Genomic DNA, 8,330 nt, shown 5'->3' with positions numbered 1-8,330 from the left:
TCGTAAGACTACACATTAGAATATTACCACAAATCAATGAAAGTAGATATTGGTGCTGACGATGTGAAGTCCCGTTGCTACGTAAGGCCAATTCCACCGCGCCACCTTAAACGGGCGTCCGTTTTGCCTGGATTTTGTCCGTTTGACTAGCGTGATGAGGTCGTGTCCGGGTCTGTCCTGGGATGTGGTGGGCGTGCGCCCAGCGCGCGGCTGCATCCTTTGGCCCCATCTTGTCCGCCTCCAAAGAGAACAACGTTTCAAATACCAGCGGCCTAGTTCACGCCAGCGGTCCTAGTTCACGCCGGCAACAAAGCCAGCGGCCTACATGTTCTCGCCGGCAACACAGCCGGCCTCCAAAGTGAATAGTTTTGTTGGCCGGCAACACAGCCAGCGGCCGGCAACACAGCCAGCCTCCAAAATGAATCTGTTTCTCGCCGGCACACAACCAGCGGCCAAGCGGGCGGCACCCATGCAACCTCCAAAAAGAATGGCCACAATCGATCGGACGACCTAGTTCAGGCCGTCGGCGTCGAACATCTCCTCCTGCCTGGCCTCGAACCAGCTCCTCGTCTTCTCGCTCATCTTGGTCAAGTCCAAGTTCATGATCGCAAGGGCCACCTCCTTCGCTTTGGTTGCGGCATTGGTGGCCTCGATGTCCAGCTGCCTCTGCCTGGCCTTGACATTGGCGGCCTCGATGTCGAGCTGCCTTTGCCGGGCCGCCTCCTTCATGTCTATCTTTCGTCGCTTGGCCGCCTCCTCCATCTCAAGCTTCTTCCTTTGAAGCTCTATGTATTGCTTCATTTGCTCGTCCTTGCTTTACCGCTTCTTCTCGTCCCTCACATCCTTTTGAGACATCATGCCATGCAACGTCTCATGCAAGGCCATGGATGAGGCATCATGTATGTCGTCCACCTTGGAGTTGGTCTTGCCCCTCGGCCTCTTCAACGCCTCGCCATCTCCACCTCCGGCGAACTTGACCGTCTTCTTGCCTCTCTTCCTTTGAAGTTCACGGTATTGATCCTTGAACTTAGGGCAATTGTTGATGATCGTCCAACAATGCGTAAGAATGAATGGCTTGTCATTGTGCCGGGCCTTGAATGCTTCCAAAGATTGAAATACCTACACCACATGATCAACAAGAATTGGACATGCAAACATATACATGGCCGAAGTCTCATGGTCATAGCAAGGAAAGGACTAGGATGAGGAGAGCATACCATGTCCCCAACGCCGAGACCACTCACGGGTCGTGCTTCAACGCTCTCAAATGCGGCGCAATACTTGCTGCATTCTTGTTGGATGAACAACCACCTCTTTTGAATCGAGGTGATACCACGATTGCTTGTAATTTGGTAGGGCTCAAACATCTTCCTTTCATGGAAAGTTTTGTGGACTCTCATCCAAAATACTAGGCCCTTTTGTTGCGCGCCCGTCCTCGGATCTTGGCTAATATCCATCCAACATTGGCAAATCAACTTGTCCTCCTCTTGTGTATATGAACCCATGCAAATGCTCTTCCTCCTCTTTTGTGCTTCCGCTCTTTGGGTGAGCTCGTCGATGAACAATGGCTCGCCACTAATATACATGTCATTGCCTTCTTCTTCATCACCATCACCTTCGACATAGATGTCATCGTCTTCATGCCACGAGTCACCATGGTCATAGTCAGCACGGTCGTCGGCCTCTTCATCGGTAACGAACTGGGCGCGACCATCCTGACTTTGGGTCTCCTCGGGGTCGTAGGCAGGGACATGCCCATCGTCGTAGATCACATCCTCCATGAACTGGTTGTCGTAGGGGTCGTCGACCGGTGGCGTTGGTGTTGGCATTCCGTCGAACGAGACGCGGTGGGGCGGCGTGGTGCCCGTAAACGACGGTCGTGCTTGCTTTCTTTGCATCTCAAGGGTCGGCCGACCGCCGCTGCTGGACCTAGGTGTGACGTTGAGGTCGATGATGGCCGATGGCGCGGGGTGGATGGCGCAGGAAGCCGGGCGACATAGGCGTGGTCCGCAACGTCGGCGACTGGCAGTGCGTGTTGGAAATATGCCCTAGAGGCAATAATAAAATGGTTATTATTATATTTCCTTGTTCATGATAATTGTCTATTGTTCATACTATAATTGTATTAACTGGAAACCGTAATACATGTATGAATATATAGACCGCAACATGTCCCTAGTGAGCCTCTAGTTGACTAGCTCGTTGATCAATAGATGGTCATGGTTTCCTGACCATGGACATTAGATGTCATTGATAGCGGGATCATATCATTAGGAGAATGATGTGATGGACAAGACCCAATCCTAAGCGTAGCACAAGATCGTGTAGTTCGTTTGCTAAGAGCTTTTCTAATGTCAAGTATCATTTCCTTAGACCATGAGATTGTGCAACTCCCGGATACCGTAGGAATGCTTTGGGTGTACCAAATGTCACAACATAACTGGGTGGCTATAAAGGTGCACTACAGGTATCTCCGAAAGTTTCTGTTGGGTTGGCACGAATCGAGACTGGGATTTGTCACTCCGTATGATAGAGAGGTATCTCTGGGCCCACTCGGTAATGCATCATCATAATGAGCTCAATGTGACTAAGTAGTTAGTCATGGGATCATGCATTACGGAACGAGTAAAGTGACTTGCCGGTAACGAGATTGAACGAGGTATTTGTCGTGGTTCTATGTCTGACAGTAGAAAGGGGGTAGGTATGGAGAGGCAAGATCTTAGCTATGGCGAAGATGTACACACGAGGTTTACGAGTTCAGGCCCTTCTCGGAGGAAGTAACATCCCTACGTCTCGGTGCCCGGAGGCGGTCGATTGGTTTATGTGTGTTGTGTTACAGGGGGTGTGAACCCTATGCCAGAGGAGGGGATGGCTTATATAGAGTGCGCCAGGACCCCAGTCGTCCTCCATTACAAGGGGTTCAATGTACATAAAGTAAGGGCATTACTGGTAACGATAGTCTTAAATACTCTCAATGCTCATGAAGACTAAGGATTCAATGCCCGACCGTTGCGCGTTCTTCCGACTCCTGGTCTTCGATATAGTCGAGTCATTCCCCATACGGTTGAGTGAAAGAGGGGAATGACGGTCGAGTGATTATACCGTCGAGTGGATTCTTGGTCTTCTTATCTTCTGGGGTAATGACCTTGGGTAGGACGTATAGGGCGGGCCTATGACCCTACCCCAGGTCTGTATCCTCATCAGTAGCCCTTGAATGGATTAATGTGTGAGTGTAACCTAGGCTGAAATTGAACTTGTCCTGAGCTTTAGGATCTCGCGAGTGCTTTCTGCAAGTTTGAGCGCCCGCGTTGATGTTTGGTGTCGACTCAGTCGCCTTGATCCATTCAGTTGACAGTCGAGTGAACTGTTGATCTTATGTGCCGAGTGTTGCGTTGGAGCGTGGGATCTTGGGCGCGATTGCATGCAGTGTATCTCGGATTCTGCGGGATACGAAATTTCGGGGAAGCGTGCCAGATGGGGAGTGCCGAAGCGGGCGGAGTGGATAAATAGTGATTTCTCAATTCTCGCGCCGCCTTTTTTGCCACGTACGCTGCGCGCGACTGTTGCGGGATTTGACGGGATCGCCTGGTCCCATGCGTCAGTCACTCGGAAACAATCTCTTATAAGGTGGCCAGACCGAGGCGTCAATACTGTGCACATCTTCTCTTCCTTCTTCTTTCTCCGCTTCTCCGCTGCACCTTGCTCTTCTGCTCCGACGCCGCTGCCCCATCGCCATGGTGAAGGACAAGACGACGGCACTAGGAAGACAAAGGAGGTGGCGAAGGGCAGGAAGCAGCAGCGCGGGTCGTCGTCGCGTGCGAGACTGCCTCCGGGCTGGATCCAGGGCGATTGGATCCAGTCTTCGATTCGGCAGGCAGACCTGGACGAGCTGGCGGAGTCGGGGTTAATCGCCAAGGGAGCGGCAAGGCTGCCGGAGGGGGAGATGAGCCCTCAGCCTCAACCGGGTGAGTGCATTCTGCTCACCACCCACGTCGACCGCGACTTTTCGCTCCCCCTGCACCCTTTCTTCCGGGGGTTTCTGAACTTTTTTCGTGCTCAACTCCACCATTTCTCTCCCAACACCATCACGTATTTAGCTGCTTTCGTGTCCATGTGCGAGAACTTCTTGGGGTGTCGACCGCACTGTGGTCTTCTCAAGCACATCTTCACCATTCGTTCCCAATCGGTAAAAAAAGGCGAAGTCGAGTGACTCGAAAACCCATGTCATCCAAATGTGCGGGGGTTTAGGTATCCAAAAGAGGAAAGGGAGTGCTTTTCCTGCTATGACTCTTCCTGATTCCGTTAGAGGCTGGCAATCGACTTGGTTCTATTGCCAGGATGTCGCGGCTCCTGGTCAGTCGACCGGTCTCCCCCACTTTTTGTTTGACTGAGTCCAAACCCCTGCTCCGCTGAAAGTGACGACTGGTGAGACCATGGAGACGAGGATGTTGGTGGATAGGGTGGTTCAACTTATCAATGATGGTGTTACGGGTCTGGATCTGTTGGAGGTGTTCCTCAGTCGACGCATCCAGGCTCTCCAGGCCCGTGATCACCCGATGTGGTTGTATTCCGGCCCGGAAGACACCGCTCGGGTCCATCCAGAAGAAGTACCGTCTGCAACAGTAGCTTTGTGGCTGAGGAGCATCACAGGCAATCAGGACAATCCCAAAGGATCTAGGCGAGTCGTTCCCTTCAGCAGCGACAACCCACCCGACAAGGTACGCCTTTTGCTCCGACTGCTTTTCATTCATGCTCTGACTGCACTTGAGATTGACCGACTCTCGTTCGACCAATTTGTTGCACAGGTGTTCACTGAGATGCACTCGATGCCCAATGGCGAGCAGACTTTGGAGCATGACCAGGAGGGGGAGGACAGCATGGAAGATAGTGACGAGTGGGATTCTCAGGAAGACAGCGAGGAGGAGGAAGAGAGCGAGGAGTCGTACGAGGAGGAGGAAGTCGACTCGTTGCCGCACTCCGAACATCGATCCAAACAACAGCATGACCCGGCCGGCGGGCACGGGAAGGGTGTGGGTCCGAGTGCCAATACTCAGAAGCGCACTCGGACGTCGACTCCGGAGCCGACGGAGAAGGTGGACAAGCAGCCTAAAGTTGCTCCCTCCAAGGCCCGGAAGACACTGCCGCGCATCAAGATGGACGTCCCCGTTGCCTTAGGGTGGGTATCTTATTTGTGTTGCCGTAAGTCGATTGAAGGTTTTCTTGATCTGACCAACCAATCCTTGTGCCTTTTCCAGCCCCACCTCTGCTGCCACTGACATGGACGTCGACAAGGCACCAGGAGACGAAGAGGCCACCTCACGAGCTGGTGAGTTTGTTCGACCGAGTTCTGTTTAGTCGAGTGGATGGCCGATTGACTGAAAACTTGACATTTCTCTTCTTATGTAGCTCTTCAAGATATCGTTGTGCTTCATGATCATGAAGAGGAAGAAGTGCCTCTACAGGAGAGGAAGAAGAAGAGTGGAATCTCAAGCAGGAAGAAGCTTGAAGTCCAGGTCCCTCAGTCAACACCGACACCTGAAGTGATAGGCCGGACCAACGTCACATTCGCTAACCCGTTGACGACTGATCGTCCATCGGGGTCGACTGCGCAGACACCTACCGCACCGGTGCAGCTCCACTCATCTGACCCAGCAGCTACTCTGACCCCTCGGGAGCCATCCCTCTTTGCTACATATCAAACTCCAGATGATTCACCGAGTGCTGCTAGGGAAGCTCTTTGCCAGGAAAACCTTGTCATGGAGCAGGTGAAAGTGATGCATGAAGCCAGTCAGATAGCTTACAACGCCAGCACTGCTCTTCAGACCAATGTTCAGGTCAGCAAAATTCCGACTGAATTTTTTGAATGTCACATTATATCTGGTCACCCACTGGGTGTTCCTTCGTTCAGAACTCAAGAAATCTTCAATTCTGCACTTTTCGAATTAGTGGGGGCACGTCAAGTGCACCCACTGGGTGTAGTCCCCGAGACCACGGTCGGCTGCTGGCAGTCGACCGAGGTCTAATGATCTGTCTATTTTTTTTGAACTCATGCTGAGTATTGATCTGATCCAGTGGGGGCACGCTAAGTGCACCCACTGGGTGTAGGCCCCGAGACTACAGTTGAAATATTTGATTCAGCAGTAGTCTTAGAGTAATTCTTTGCTTTCACTCGGCGCTTCGATCTGTCGACTGACATGTCTTTCTGGCTGCAGAGGTCTTGCGATCTTGGAGCTTGGCTCACTGAGTTAAAGAAGAAGCATATTGGCATTGAACTTGACCTCGAGCTTGCGAAGAAGAATCTGAAGACTGCCCAACAAGAAACGGCCATCATGGGAGGTAATCACTCGACCATCCTATCCGTTTTGTAGCTTCATACTTCGCGCTAGTTTTTCCTTCAGTCTCTTTGAACCAAGTGATATCACACGAGCAGATGTGCATAGTGAAAATCGTCAACTTCAGTCTCATCTAAAGAGTGTTGTTTCTTTAGAGAGGATGAAGGTGGCTTTGGAGCAGAAGGATCTGGATCTGGCAGCCACTCAGAAGGAGGCACGCGAGAAGATGAAGCTTGCGGACCAGAAGCTGGAGGAGGAGAACGCGAATCTGAAGGCTGCCATCTCAGACGCCAATCGGGAAGTCGAGCAACTGAAGAAGGACAAGGAAAATCTGACCACTGAAGTTGGCGGCCTTAAGACCAAGACCGACAAGCTAGAATCCTATCTGGAGCAACTCGCCGCCAAACTTGTTCTGAAGCTTGAAGGTATGATCAGTCGACTCATCACTTTGTTGCCGATTGAACTTTGTCATCTCGTCGTCGACTCATCCCTTTTTGCAATGGGACAGAACCATGTCAGGACTTTGAGGCAGAAACTAGGCGAGTCGAGACAGGTCTCGACCCCATCAATTGTCCCATGAAAGATGAAGTTGCGATGAACTTGCTTCGACTGGAATCACGCTTGGACGGTGCAGTCGACTTCCTGGCTCGGCTGAAGGCAGCGATGGCCCGAGTGGACGCCGAGCTCTGGCCTAGGGAAGAAATGTCTCAAGACCTCGAGTCCTTGATGGCCCGGCTAAACCAGATTCCAGGTCGAGTGCAAGAGTGGAAGAAATCTTCTGCCCGCTGTGGTGCTGATGTTGCTTTGTCTCTGGTCCGAGTGCACTGCAAGGAGGCTAAGGAAGACAAGCTGGCAGCTCTCAAGGTGGCAAACACTAAGAAGCACTCCTTCCAGGACTTCATGGACACTTTCCTCGAGGCAGCCACTCGCATCGCCGACCGCATCGACCTCGATAGCTTCTGCGACCCGGCCAGTCCTTCCCCAGCCGAGTGATAAAAAACATTATGCTATCACTTTTATTTTCCTCGGAATACCGAGTGAATTTGTAACCGTTAAAACTCCTTCAGGCCTGATGTCCGAGCACTTTATTCTGCGGTTAAGAAACTTTGGATTTGTTATCTCACAAATTGCGTATGTCTTCGAACGAAAATCATTTTTCCCTCAAATTATTGTCTGTTTGCTTGATGCATCTTCTGGAGAAGTATGGCCAATCGACTGATCGGGCGGGCCTTGAGCAAACTTGATCAGCTCATCAATGAGGCGTCCAACAACGGTCTTGGCGTTCCAGTCGACTGATCGGGTGATCTCCGAGTAGCATAGATCGACTCATCAGCAAGGCACTCAGAAATGGTCTTGATGTCTCAGTCGACAGATTGGGTGATCCTTGAGTGGCGTTGATCAGCTCATCAGCAAGGTACTCAACAATGGTCTTGACGTCCCAGTCGACCGATCGGGTGACCCTTGAGTAGCACTGATCAGCTCATCAGCAAGGCACTCAGCAATGGTCTTGACGTTGCCGTCAACAGATTGGGTGATCCTCGAGTAGCATTGATCTGTTCATCAACAAGGCACTCAACAATGGTCTTGACATTCCTGTCAACCACCCGGTAAGGTTTTTCAAGCTTAGGCGAGTACGAGACTGCAGCTAAGCCTCCGAGTGGGAGGTTTTCTCACCACTCAGTAGGATCTTTCTCACTTAGGCGAGCTCTGGGCTGCAGCTAAGCCCTCGAGTGAGAGGTTTGCTCACCACTCCGTAGGATTTTCCAAACTTAGGTGAGTACGGTTCTGCAGCTAAGCCCCCGAGTGGGAGGTTTGCTCTCCACTCGGTAGGATTTTTCAAACTTAGGCGAGTACGAGACTGCAGCTAAGCCCCTGAGTGGGAGGTTTGCTAACCACTCGGCGGGATTTTTCACACTTAGGCGAGCACTGGGCTGCAACTAAGCCCCCGAGTGAGAGGTTTGCTCACCACCCGGTAGGATTTTTCAAACCTAGGCGAGC

At 51.7% G+C, this 8,330-nt stretch overlaps 1 pseudogene; it reads right to left on the bottom strand.

The window, feature by feature from the left end:
- Positions 1 to 510: 510 nt before the first annotated feature.
- LOC123039399 (uncharacterized) overlaps positions 511 to 8,330 on the bottom strand; it is a 59,051-nt pseudogene continuing 51,231 nt past the window's right edge.

Source organism: Triticum aestivum, chromosome 2B (genome assembly GCF_018294505.1).
Source record: "Triticum aestivum cultivar Chinese Spring chromosome 2B, IWGSC CS RefSeq v2.1, whole genome shotgun sequence".
NCBI lineage: Eukaryota > Viridiplantae > Streptophyta > Magnoliopsida > Poales > Poaceae > Triticum > Triticum aestivum.
Note: the sequence above shows the minus strand (reverse complement) of the source record. Positions and strands in the feature narration are given on the sequence as shown.